Source organism: Psittacula echo (assembly GCF_963264785.1).
Source record: "Psittacula echo genome assembly, chromosome: 9".
In the NCBI taxonomy this organism is placed as follows: domain Eukaryota; kingdom Metazoa; phylum Chordata; class Aves; order Psittaciformes; family Psittacidae; genus Psittacula; species Psittacula echo.
The window spans coordinates 8147268-8159755 of NC_137745.1; the positions used below are offsets into that span (position 1 = coordinate 8147268).

Sequence of the window (12488 nt, forward strand, 5' to 3'; positions counted from 1 at the left end):
ATGGGGGATGATACATCTAGGTGCTTTTAGACTTAATGCAGGTGATTGTACTTTTGTACCTTCCCACTGGCACTGCAGTTGCTCAGAGTTATGTCCATTTAATAGTCCTCCCCTGCTCTGCTCTGCTCTCAGATAAGATTTATGCTTGTTTGATCATCCTGTCTGCAGTGATCTGGGCTGAGACACCGTCACTCAGTGGCTGCAGACAGGCCCGCAATGGGAATTTGCAGAACATGGAGCAAATGGAACACACGTGCCCAGGAGTGTATTTAACACATCTCATTTGATTGACTGAGCATTTAGCACCAGAGCAGGTTTGACTTATGAATGACTTCAGTGATTTGGAAATTCTCATTAAAGGAACAGGGCTGCCCAAGTCTCGCTCTGCTGCGGCGCCTGTTAGAGCTGTTCAGATGCCCATGCAAAGCTTGATTTACTTTGCTGAAAAACTAGAGAATGGTTTAACACTGGATTTTGCTGATCTCTCCTGAAAAGCAGTTTTAAAAATGCCAAACGAAGCATTCAACATAGTCCTGTGTAACTAGTGGAGTTATTAAACCAGGAAATTATTGCCATAGCTTGCCCATTCCTTTCCCATATCAGCGGTGAGGCAGAACTGTCACTGTGTGGAGGTGCAGGGGGGTGCAGTCTACAGCCGTGTAGGAGCTGTGTTGGGGTGTATCTCCTATAGGAGTATGTCCTATGTGAAGCATCAAGCCCGAGGGCTGGAGGGGATGAATGGTGCATTTGCTGGTCTCAGGTGTGGGCATCACAGCCATGAGAGGAAAGCCCCAACCTTGCCTCACCTCCATCAGCAGTGAATGGCAGTGATTTGGATCAAAAAGCGTTCCTGAAGCATGTGGATCGAAAGCTTTCCTGAAGTGTGCACTGGCTCTGCTGGTTTGCTCGCTTGGCTTCCGGGAAAGGCTGTGGTGTTCCTGTCCTTTCGCCAGCGTTCAGCCGTATCCCTGTGCTGTGGCTCTCTGAGCCAGGACTCAGGATAGGGAGGCACATCAGATCACAGGATGTCCCCTACGAGAGCTGACCCAGCCAGCCGGTCCCCTCTATGCCTAAGAACTCCGGGCAGCCGTGCCTGCAGGGTACACAGGGTCTGATGCTTTCAGTGACAACAGCTTTTGCTTGCAAACACCCTTAGGTGATAGTCCCTCATTTCCTTGGCATGCTCCTTGTGTGAGGACTTGCTCTTAGGCTGCGCTGCTGTGTAACAGAGCTTATGTTTGTGTTTCATAAATAATGCAAATGCCTGTGTTCTGAAAACACTGGCGTGAACCATCCCAAGTCTCCACTGGAGCAGCTCCTTTTACTTCGACAGCGTGGATGCAGATTTACAGTGACCACCTGAGGCTTTAGCTTGTAGCACCAGAGCAGCTCCAGTTTTTCAAACTCAAACTGAAAACCAGCAGCCAAGACTGTTTCTGCCCGTCACTTTTTGCTGAATTCCCCCAGGAAGCTGTTTTATACCAGCTGAGGCTCTGGCAATATATATTGCAGAAGTTTTAATGTGTCTTATCCCCCAGTTTCTTAATCTGAACTAGGCTGCAGAAAACAATTCTGTCACTATAATACAAGTAGTAAAACAGATTAGTGTGCAGTAAAGTGGATAGCTTGGACTTTACGATCGGGTGCTTGTAGTTCTCGTCAGCATTCACATTCAGCAATTCCCTGCTTCCCATTGCAGAGGGCAGTCCAGGAGGTGTGCGAGTGAGGAGCACAAGGGAATGTTGCTTTTCCCTGACCAAATCCTGCAGGGTGAAACCTGTGAATCTGATAAGGGTTTTTGTTTTGCAATATTTATACTTTTTCTGGTGTGAGCTAAGAGCTCGTTCCTTACCGTAAATGAGAAAAGTATTACAGAGCAGAGTCTTAAATGGATGGAAAGAAAAGGAAGGAAGATTGCATCATCCTTCCCTAAAGGTGCTTTCAGCTGCACCTCAGCTTCCAGGTATCAGGCTCTAGGGGTGTCAAGGACACACCAACATGTGAGCATCACAGGGCGCCCATCATGCTGCTGCATGCCTTTGGCAGGATTTCCGTTTGCGAACTGCCTCCTTGGACTTTGCTATGCCAACACCAAGGTTCCCAAGGACTTGTTTCATGTACAGGGATGAGTTTTGTTGAGGAAGACAACCTCAACTAATATAATTGCAAAACCAAAAGCTTTTGGCCTTCACACCTCCTGACTTGGGCCACGTGTTGCATTCACAATACCAAACTGGGCTGCCCTTCTCCCATTTTCTAGGGTGACACATTTCAAGCCAGGCCACAGATGAGTTCCTGGAGATAATCATTACCTGGGGAAAGCAGGAGGCTGTTGAGCTCCCAGAAAAGAAAGGATAGACAATATTAATTTGCTGGTAATTCAGTTGCCCTATTCAGCATCAGGGAAAGCAGCCAAACCTTCTAAAAATAAGGAATATTGATGCCACTAATTTAATAGCAGCAATGTTCTAGTAGCTGTTATGGTCTCCTCTAAGGCTTTGAGAGAGGTAAGGATCGAAGGAAGAAGTAATGTCTTTTATTATGGCCATGTTAGAGCTTGAGCAGTAAGCTTTCTGGCACATGTGCCAGACTAGAGAAAATTATATCTAGGACAGTATCTTCATTTTCAGGGGTTTTTAATAGTGAGTGTGTGGTGAGGATGCTGCTGTCATCACTGTAATGAAACAACAGGAGTCACCTGAGTGAAACACATAGATTAGCTCCTGACACAATCATTTCAGCTGCTGAGTGTGAATAGCTGGGGCTGGAGCAGGGGGCATCTGATCTTATTTTCCCCCTTATTTTGAAGAATCTCACTCTTTCTTTTGCAATTGCTGTGCAGCTGAGCCTTGTGCATGTTTGTGTACACTTTAGATGTAAATACGAGCTGCTTCTTTTGCCCTTTACATATAAAGCTAAGTTTCATCAGGACCATACACTGCATTCAGAACGTAGTGCAGTGGAGTCCTTGTCTCAGTCTCACTCTATGCTGCTGTAATACTCCCTCTAAAATCTCCAAGGAGCTGGTTTTACCCATCCAAATGTATATTAAAATTGGGCAATCACCTTCTGTCTATTTTTCAGACAGGAGCAGAGAGCTACCTTTTGCAAGCACAAGGGAAAATGAGTGTTTCTGAAGCAAAAGCCTTATCCTGAAGCCAGTCAGTGTTTATTACTTCTGTTATTTATTATTTATTGGTTTGTAATTAGATGAAATGACTGAAGATTTAATTCTGGAGATGCTCCACAACTGAGCATCTTTTCTCCAGAGAAACTTACTCCCAGAGCTTGGAACTGCTTAATAGGGCATCTGCTAAAGCAGCAAGGAAGAGACTGGGAAGTTGAAAGTCGACCATTGACCTTGAGCATTTAATCCAAAATTTTATAGCTGTGTTTTATTACACTGCTGCATGATAAATTGCAGTGACAGGTTTAGAAAGCACCTTACAACATACAGCAGTGTAAAGCTGTATTAATAAGGAGTTTGATTCTGCAGTTTTTCACTTAATCAAAACTGCCAATGTTTTCTTCTGGCCTGGTCTGGGCTCCATCAAAACCTTCTCTGCCTCCAGAAGATCTCACCCAGGGCTCTCACCCATCCCAGATGCCTGCAAATGGTTGTGAAGTATCAGTGCTAACAGGGAACACTGAGGCACGGGAAGGGAGGTGTGGGGTCTTTTAAAGAACAAGCAATATGTGGGTAGCAGAGGCCATCCCAGGCTTCAAGAAGTGTGAGCTCTGAGCCGCTTTTGGCTCAGACGTTGCTGATGGGCAGCAAGCACCAGGGCAGGATGTGCCCTGATAGGTAGAGGTTTTACCTGATAGAAGCTTGGTGTGGAATGGCCTCTGGGGCCGTTGTCTGGTTTAAGAAATAATCTCTGCAAGGCACAAGTTTGCATATACTGAGCTGGTTTTGGCTGGGGTAGAGTTACTTTTCTTCATTGTTTCTAGTTTGGGGTGATGTTTTGGATTTGTGCTGAAAACAGCCTTGATAATTCAGGTGTGTTTGTGATTGCTGAGCAGGGCTTACCCAGAGTCAAGGCCTTTTCTGCTCCTTACACTATCAGGGAGGAGGCTGGGGATGCACAAGGAGTTGGGAAGTGGTTGCACTATGGGCTTCCCATCATTTTCTATAGCATGAGCTCAGAAAGAAATAAAAGGGGTGCCTCAGTTTGCATTTGGAGATGCTCAGTTGATACACATGTAGCATGGATCTTTGGTGTGCATGCAGCTGCTCACTGATCTTTCCAGGAAATCCAGCTCCAGTGTTGTCTCTGACCATCTTGTGGGATGCCTTAGTTACTGAGGGTGTCTGAAGTGACATGAGCCCTTAGTGCTGAGTGAGGGGTATGAGAGAGGAGAAGGAAGGGGAGGATAGGTGGTATTTGCAGTGATGTATCTTGTGTGAGCTCACTCTAGTTATGTGCTTGCAGCGTTGGTTTAACGACAATTCTCAAGCAGGGCTTTCTTCAGTATTTCCCTAAGCATATGCTTTTCCACATGGATATTGTGTGTGGGCTGAAACTAAAGGAATATCTCTGTTTATCCAGGGTGGATATCCAGCATCCTGCCATTGTGGCCCAAGCTCGGTCAGGTGCTCCCTGTGTACCTGCTGCTCAGCTGCCCTGTAGCAGGACTACATCCTTTTGCTTATCATCACCACCTCTTGGAGTCCCATCAAGAGTCAATCAGCCTCCCTGTGTTATTGAAACAAGGCATCTTTCCACACTGGGACAATCCCCAGGGTAGCAGCACCATTACAATCATGGATTCTGTTAAGAAAGCTGGATGAGGAATGATTTGATTTCTGTAATGGATGATGCTGCAGATTCGTATAGTTTTACTGACTCTCAGAGAGCACTCAAGCCCTGCAAGGTCATCACATATGTGCTTATATTTTTTATTTTTTTAAATAGCCCTGTTCTACTTAAGAGCTCTAATAGCACTAAAGCTTCAGGTGAAATATTTCTGTGTTCGCGGACTTGGTCACAAAGCTTTATCATTTCGCCCTTCACTGGAGCCAGCAAGGTCACCAGGCAGCAGTAATAAGGATGTGGGAGACTTAATAAACCCCAAGATTAATAAGAACTAGGAAGAAGAACGCACAGAGTTTTGGTTGGGGTGGTGTTAACACTTCGCAGGTGGGTGTTAAGCCCAGGAGTAAGTTATATCCACTCCCCTGGCGAGGGATTCTTCATCAATGACTGTAGTGATAAGACAAGGGGTGCTGGATTTAAACTTAAATAGTGGAAGTTCAGGTTAGATATAAGGAAGAAGTTCTTTAATGTGAGGGTGGTGAGACACTGGCACAGTTGCCCAAAGAAGTGATGAATGCCCCGTCCCTGATAGTGTTCAAGGCCAGGCTGGACAGAGATTTGGACAACATTGTCTAGTGTGAGCTGTCCCTGCCCATGGCAGAGGGTTGGAACTGGATGATCTTAAGGTCTTTTCCAACCCAAACCATTCTGTGATTGCAGCTTTTCTGCAATCATTTTTTTTTTGAGAGTTCTGATGACTCTCCAGCATAGCTGGTCTCTTGGTCAAATACGTAGAGCTTCCAGGAGGTAGACAAAGCCCTTTGGAATGCACGGCGAGGTAGCGGCTAATTTGCCAATAGAGGAATTGTGTCAAGACCGGTAACAAAGAGCTGCTGATCTTGGGGAATAGGTGTTTCAGCCATGTAGGAAACTCGTGTTCTGCAGCCATGCTTCAAATGCCAGCAGCGATAGAAGCCTGCGGTCCTGCCAAAGCAAGAGGTTAGCTAAAGAAACCATAGGAAAGCAATTCAAAACGCATGAAGTCATGATCTTCTGCAGGTCAGCAGCTGTGATCTGCTGTGTGTGGAGATCCAAACCAGCAGCCCAGGGAAACCACTGAGCACAGGCACCTGCAACGCCATCCTCTTACAGGAGCCGTTATTTAATTGACTAAATATGAAGTGACACGAAGGACCTTGGCTCCAGCCCCAGGTTTGGAGCTGTTGGCCTGTGGCTCCTCTGTGTGCCGCAGGAGCAGTGCAAGTCAGCTGTGTGATGTGGAAATTGAAATGCCGAGGCACTGATCAGATGGGATTGCTGGATCAAGGAGAGAAAACTTTGTCTTTCTGAAGCTTGGGCCTCATCTGCCTTTTTCTTTTTTAACATGAGGATGCTGCTGTGGCAAATGCATATTCCTGATGGGAGGTCAGGGTCCTTTCTTGGAGGATGCAGGTTGGTTTCTGCAGCAGATCATTACACCCACTGCCTTCTGAGCTGGATACGGTACTGAGACCCAGCACCTTAATGTACACATCATTTTCCTCACCTGCAGGGAAGAAAGAGGCATCTGCTGGTGATGGGTTAGCTGATGGAGCTGCTGTTGCATATGCTGGACTTCAGCCTTCTTATTTAAAAATTATTATTTGCAGTGCAAAGTAATACTAACAGGAAGCATCAGGGAGGTTTGGGGGTGAACAGATCTTCGGAAGCTGCTCTTTGGGGTCTGGCAGAGTGGTATTTGATACCATGGTAGTCTCCTGGGGTGTTTGCTGCTACTGCTTGTCCTCCAGCTTGTTCATGGCCATCCTGCTTCCATCAGCCCTGCCTGAGGAAGCGCCTGTTGTGTGCGGGCTCATCAGCCATTGCAGGTGCAAAGCAAACCATCTGCACCAAGCAATTGGGACTAATAATATGCTGTTATTACTAGGTACCACCAGCTCTTCTCTAGTTATCTGGAACTGGCACATGCAGGAAGCTCTGTTACTGTGGGACTACAGTAAGCAGCTGTTCTCCAAGCCCTGGTGACACTTAAGTGCATGACCATCCAGGTCCTGGACCCTTGGTCTTCTAGCAAGGAAGAAGAGTGAAAAGCTGCATGTTTTAACCCTCTCATCCCTTCCCCCTGCCTTTACAACTGTTTTATGGGGCTGTGTGCTGTTACCAGTGCTGGTTGCCGATGCTGATCCCCTCTGCCTCGGGAGCTTGGTGGATTCTGGCAGTGCATTAATATCATGGAGGCACTTACTTTCATTTGTGGGGTAATGAGGAGTTTGCTTTGTTACAATGGGCTGGTACCCTAGTGGATAAATTATGAGGCCAAAGGCAGTGTTGTTATTCCACCGAGGGAATTAGATTATTACTGAGGAAATTGCAGGCCTGCTCCTGTCATTTTACTACTAGTATAGTAATAGACTTTGTTTTATCAGTATAAATGATTCCCCCCCCCAGCTGAGTACTCTCTGCTCCTTCTTATGTCCCCAGTGACTCCATATAGTCAATGCCAGTCATGTTGTGCTGCATTCCTTAGTATATCATGCTCTTCCTTAGTATACTAACAGCAGTTGAAAAACATCGACTATCTGGGCAGTTCTTTTGGTGTTGACCACTGTCCCTTTGTGGGAACAGCTCTTCAGAGCCACTTGTCACTGTGGAAAAGTGGGAAAAGCTGAGCTGTGTGTTGCAGCCCCTGCAATGGGGCAACATGCCAAATCTGCCAACACTGGGGTTGCTCTTCTGTCATCTGCATGGCCATCAAATGGTCTTACCATCAGGCGTATAGCATTTGCAATGGCTCTGTGCCACTTTACACTGGCAGAAGGTCAGTCTTGTGAAACCTGGGAAAACCCCCACATTGCATGAAGGCCCCTGGCTTACAGGATGAGTCTTTCAGTCTCAGCTCTTGGCTGCTGCTCTGAAGGCCCTGCACAGAGATATTTCAGCAGAAATTCATCCAAGTCCCACCAAAAAAAGAGAAAATTCTATTAGAATTAGGTTAAGTTAAAAAAAAAAAAGAAGGACAAACCAAACTTTATAAATAAAGGATATATAGATACATAATCTCTAACATACTGTGATACTGTGATATATATTGTCAGAGATACAGGAGAGAAGAATGCTTTAGTCTCTGTTAAAAGTATATTGTGTTTTGCATCACCACTGCAAGTTTTGCAGCTCATAAAAGATTCATAAGGCTTGTTGAGGAAAACAGAAAGGCAATTCAGGTGTCTATTTTTTGAGAACTGTTGTACTTGCAAGAGTTTAAGCCAGTCTGGATTGATATTTCTTGTTAAATGCCAACTCTGCATTATGATCCTCTTTGGATCATAGTTCAGCAGCTCAGAAAGAATAAATAACAAATGGCCTGGCTTTGTGGAGACCAGAGGATTCTGCATTTTCTTTATGGTTTTGCAAACTCCCCTTCAGGGTCCTTTTCACTTCTACAAACACAAAACTCAAGGTGAGAAGTAATTGGACAAGCTAATAAATGAGACAGGGCTTGCTGTGTTTCCCACTGGCAAGCTGCTGTGTTTTGCTTGCCACCAAGATCAGCTTCTTTGACATGGCCTTTCATGTACCAGCTAACAACGAATGGAAATCTGCCACAGGTATGAGAAAAGAGCCTTTATACAGGACAGGCACTAAACCAGCATGATTTATATGGGCTGAGGATAGCGCTTTACATTCCATCAGTCTTCCAAGAATGCCATGATCTCGGCTGCATCTTTTGGGGATATTTGCTGTAAACTGTTGCTCTCCTAACTGCAGAGTTTTACTGCAGTAAACTCTTCTTGTGTGCACCCTGTTCTGCAAGGGATTGGGGTGTAAAGTGAAGTGCTTGAGTGGGCTTTCCTTGCTCTTTCCTTGCTGGTGGGGATGGTGGTAGCCCCATTGGAGACCACGTTCCCTTCCAGCACTGCCCTGTGAGCCAGGGGAGGTGCAGAGCCATGGGCACAGCTTTTAAAGAAGCCAGCAGCAGGATGAGGCTTAGCATCTCTCTTTGTTATAGATGATAAATGATGGCTGGAAGTTGGTCAGGAGGGAAGAGGCCACTTGCTGGTTTGTGGAAGGGGCTGCCTTGTTTCCCAAGGCTGGGTAGGTGGAAGTGCCATCTCTTCCTGCAGTGAAGCACCTCGTTCTTGAAATGGTTACAAAGGGGTGATTAAATTTTACTTCTGATTTCCTCATTAGATGTTGCAGTGCTGCCATGGTGGTGAGGCTGTGGGAACAGCGCTGCCTGGGTGACACTAGCCCTGGTCTCAGAGAAGGTATGCACAGGGGATGAGAAAGCTTTTGCTCCTTGCTATGACTTTTCAGGGACTCAGGCAGCATTCATGTGGCTGGTTCTGCAAGGTGAAGCCAGCTAAATAGGGGCTTTCTGAGAGCTTGTGCTGTCCTCACCTGTCTCTGTAAATTAAGAGGTAAAAGTCACCCCAACTCCAGTTGGCTTCTCCTGGCTCGCAGGAAGGAAGAATGATTTAGTTTGGGTGCCAGGACAAGGGAGCTTGTGGTTTCTGCACGTTTGACCAGGCAGGTATTAGCAAGTAAAGGTGCCTTGGGATCTAAGCTGCACATGTTGTTACTGTAAATGGTTTCTGTGTGGTAATACACAGCATCTTTATTCGTTTCATGCTGGCTAAATAACTGGTAAATGACAGGACCTGCTTTTCAATTCCACCATGTTTCCAGGGGCTGTCACAGTTTTAATTTGTGTAATAGCTGCAAGCAAAGCAGTAATCGTGTTTCCCATTTCCCACAACTTTCCAAAGGTGTGGGCTTTGTTGTTCCATCTCCTTAATTCCTCTGCCCTGACTTGAGCTATTTGATGTTTTCCAGAGCTCCCCACAATGCTGCTGCTGAAGTTATCTAATGTCTGCTGGCTAACAAGCCCCCTGCCAGAGATATGCTGCAGGTGGCATGTGGCAGAGCAGGGCAGGAGAGGTGCATTTAGATCTGTTGGGTGTGATGCTGATCAGTGAAGACATCTGGACAGGGTGAAGGTGCATGTGTCTGTGCTTCATGTGCCTGCCCAAACTGTCAGGGTTTGCATGCTGAAGTGTGCACAGCAGCTATGTGACATACTGCACACACTCGGTTTCTGCTGAGAGACGGGTCAGCTTTTGAAAGGCTGCTCCATTAAAGCCTATGGTTTTCTGTAGGACCAAATGACTTGAGTGGAAGTAATTTTGGGGATGTGATTTTGCATTTGCTTCAGTGTGTTTGAAAGGCCTGCTCAGGACTGTTACAAAACCTTTGGCCTGTGAGCAGCAGCTCAGGGAAGTTTGGTTTCCCAACTGTTTGAGGCCTTGGGTTTGATTCTCTGGTGTCTCCTAAAGCATGGGATGATCTAGATGGTGCTCTCCTTGGAGGCTGAGTGGTCATCATGGCCTTTGCTGTGGATTCTCTGATGGCTAGAAAGGTTTAGTCCCAGTGCTCTGCTACTGTTTTCTCCCCTAACTGGCTGCACTTAGTATGTTGGAGGTCTCCAACCCTCAGTCCTATATGGGTGAGGCTGGTCAGGAAGATCAAATGCTGTCACTCACAAGAGTGTGCTGTGATCCTGTGAATGCTTTGTGTCTTTAGCAAAGCAGGCCTACAGAGTCTGGATGTAAGGTTTCAGGCTGTGAAGGAGAAAGGCTGATGTTGCTTCTGAAGTTCATCACAGTTCCCTGTGAGCTCAGCCCAGCCCAGGCAGGTAATGCCTTTGAGACCACAGCTCTCCCACCCAGACTGGCAAACAAGCGGGGTTGATTATCCCACTGTAAAACTGACAATGCTGGTTACAGCAGATGAAGGCTGTTTGCTGAAGGTCACTGCTGAAACACATTGCCAAGAGGTCACACAATACAAGAACATGGACCAACTGTAGCCTCTTGGCTCAGATATGTCTTGGTTTTATTGGATGTATTTGAGGATACTGCATGTTTATGGAGGGTGCCACAGTGACACTCCCATTTGTAAAGCCAGTGGTTGGGATACAAATTTTTGCTTTCATTTACTCCAGCCTCTGTCCCAGCAGAGCAGAATGTATCCCACCCTCATCCGCTTCCAGTTCATCATCTGCTGTCATGGTCCAAACCCATCCTAACTGATGGGTGAAACCAATACAAGAGCTTGTGGACTGGAGCAAGAGCGCTGTGGATCCGTATTTCCCTTCTCCCAAGGTCGATGCTGCAAGAGTAGAACATATGTGAACATTTTGCTTGACTTCTCATAGCAGGGGCTTCTCTCCCTGGGATCTATCCTGTGTCAGAGTAGGAGAGGGGCCTTAGCAAGAATCCTGTGGGCCTTAAATGCTCTGCTCCGTGGTGGGGCATCCTGTATTTTTAGGGCTAATGTGAAAGCCCTCTTCCAGTGGAAAAAGGTAATTGAAACCACATTTTCTTAGTTGAGTAATTGGATTGATTCTGGAGAAATGTGGACATGTGGAAAATTGAAAAATGGAAGAGTTGTGTGCCCTTAGGCTGCAGATGAACATGTTGGTGCCTTTCCGAGGAACACTGGCTTGATCCATTTAGTTAAAGGACACACTGACACTGGCTCAAGCATGAAGCAAGTCCAAGCTCTCACCAGGGAAAGCTCAGTGAGAAAAGGGGTCCCTTTCCTGCTGTGCTGATCAGATGTATATATATCTTTCCACAGAACTTAACTGAGTTCTGTAGTGCTCTGTGTAGCAAAAGGATGCATGATGTGAATCCAGTCACTGGTTTAGGACAAAAAGCCATCTGTGGAATTATACACTCACATAAATGTTAATTGAATGGTATATTCAATGGGACCAGCTCAGATCATGCAGATACAGGGATGCTGTTAAGACTGTGCTTGTGTGTATTTCATTTAGGAGTGTTCTGACCTTAGACATCTAGTGGGAAGTATTTTATATGGCCATTTTCTATATTAAACCAGTCGCATCTACCGGTTTTTATTCTTTCACATTGTAACAGCTGAGAACTTGTTCAGATGCTCTCAGCCATGCTCAGGGAATATTGTTGGTTTTGGGTCTCATTCCTGTGTGCCATGGTCTGCAAGGTCTGGAAAAAGTTCTGGCGCTATTTCTGGCTAAGATTATTTGAGCAAAAGTAAATATCCTGCTAACTGGCTCTGCAGTGAGGTAGATCCCACAGTCAAACTCTTCAGAGATGCCTGTAAGCTTGAAATACCTGTTTCCAGTAATCCGCACGTGGACAGTGTGGGCTGTTCCTAAGGGCAGGAATGAAGGCAAGCAGGCACACTGGGCTCTGAAACACCATTGCTGAGTAGCACCAGAACTAGTCAGGTGAGATAAGATAGTAAATGCTGCCTGTATCCCCCTGCCTCATTTCCAGCATTTTTTTGCAGCATTTTGCTTCAGGGTTTTTCAGGAATACAGAATCTTTTCCTTATATCTCAGAGCTTGATTTCTGGACCATGCTTTCCTGCTCTGGTTGCATTCCCTAGTTCTGGCATCTCAGCCTCATCTACCTTCAGAATTGGCTTTGCTTTGAGGAGGAGGTTAGTCCTGAGACCCTTCATTGTCCCTCCAACATAGATTATTCTCTGATTCTGATTTTTACTAGTCCTTCAGCTAGTTGGGACTACTGTACACAAAACCTCCCTTCTTTCCTCCACCGCTCAAAGCTGCTGGAGTGTTTCACTTCCTCAGATTTCAGTGCTTCCTTTCCTTGTGTGCAGTCGTTGTTAAGCCATTTATCTCCTTCTTAATTTTGCACTGTCCTGCACCACCTCTTTACATAA

The 12488-nt window shown here is 46.0% G+C and overlaps 1 protein-coding gene across 3 annotated transcripts in view; it reads left to right on the top strand.

Moving 5' to 3' along the window:
• The window catches only part of LOC308225216 (monocarboxylate transporter 2-like), a 46429-nt gene that overhangs the window by 22230 nt on the left and 11711 nt on the right, over positions 1-12488 (top strand). The gene's annotated exons all lie outside the window — the stretch shown is intronic.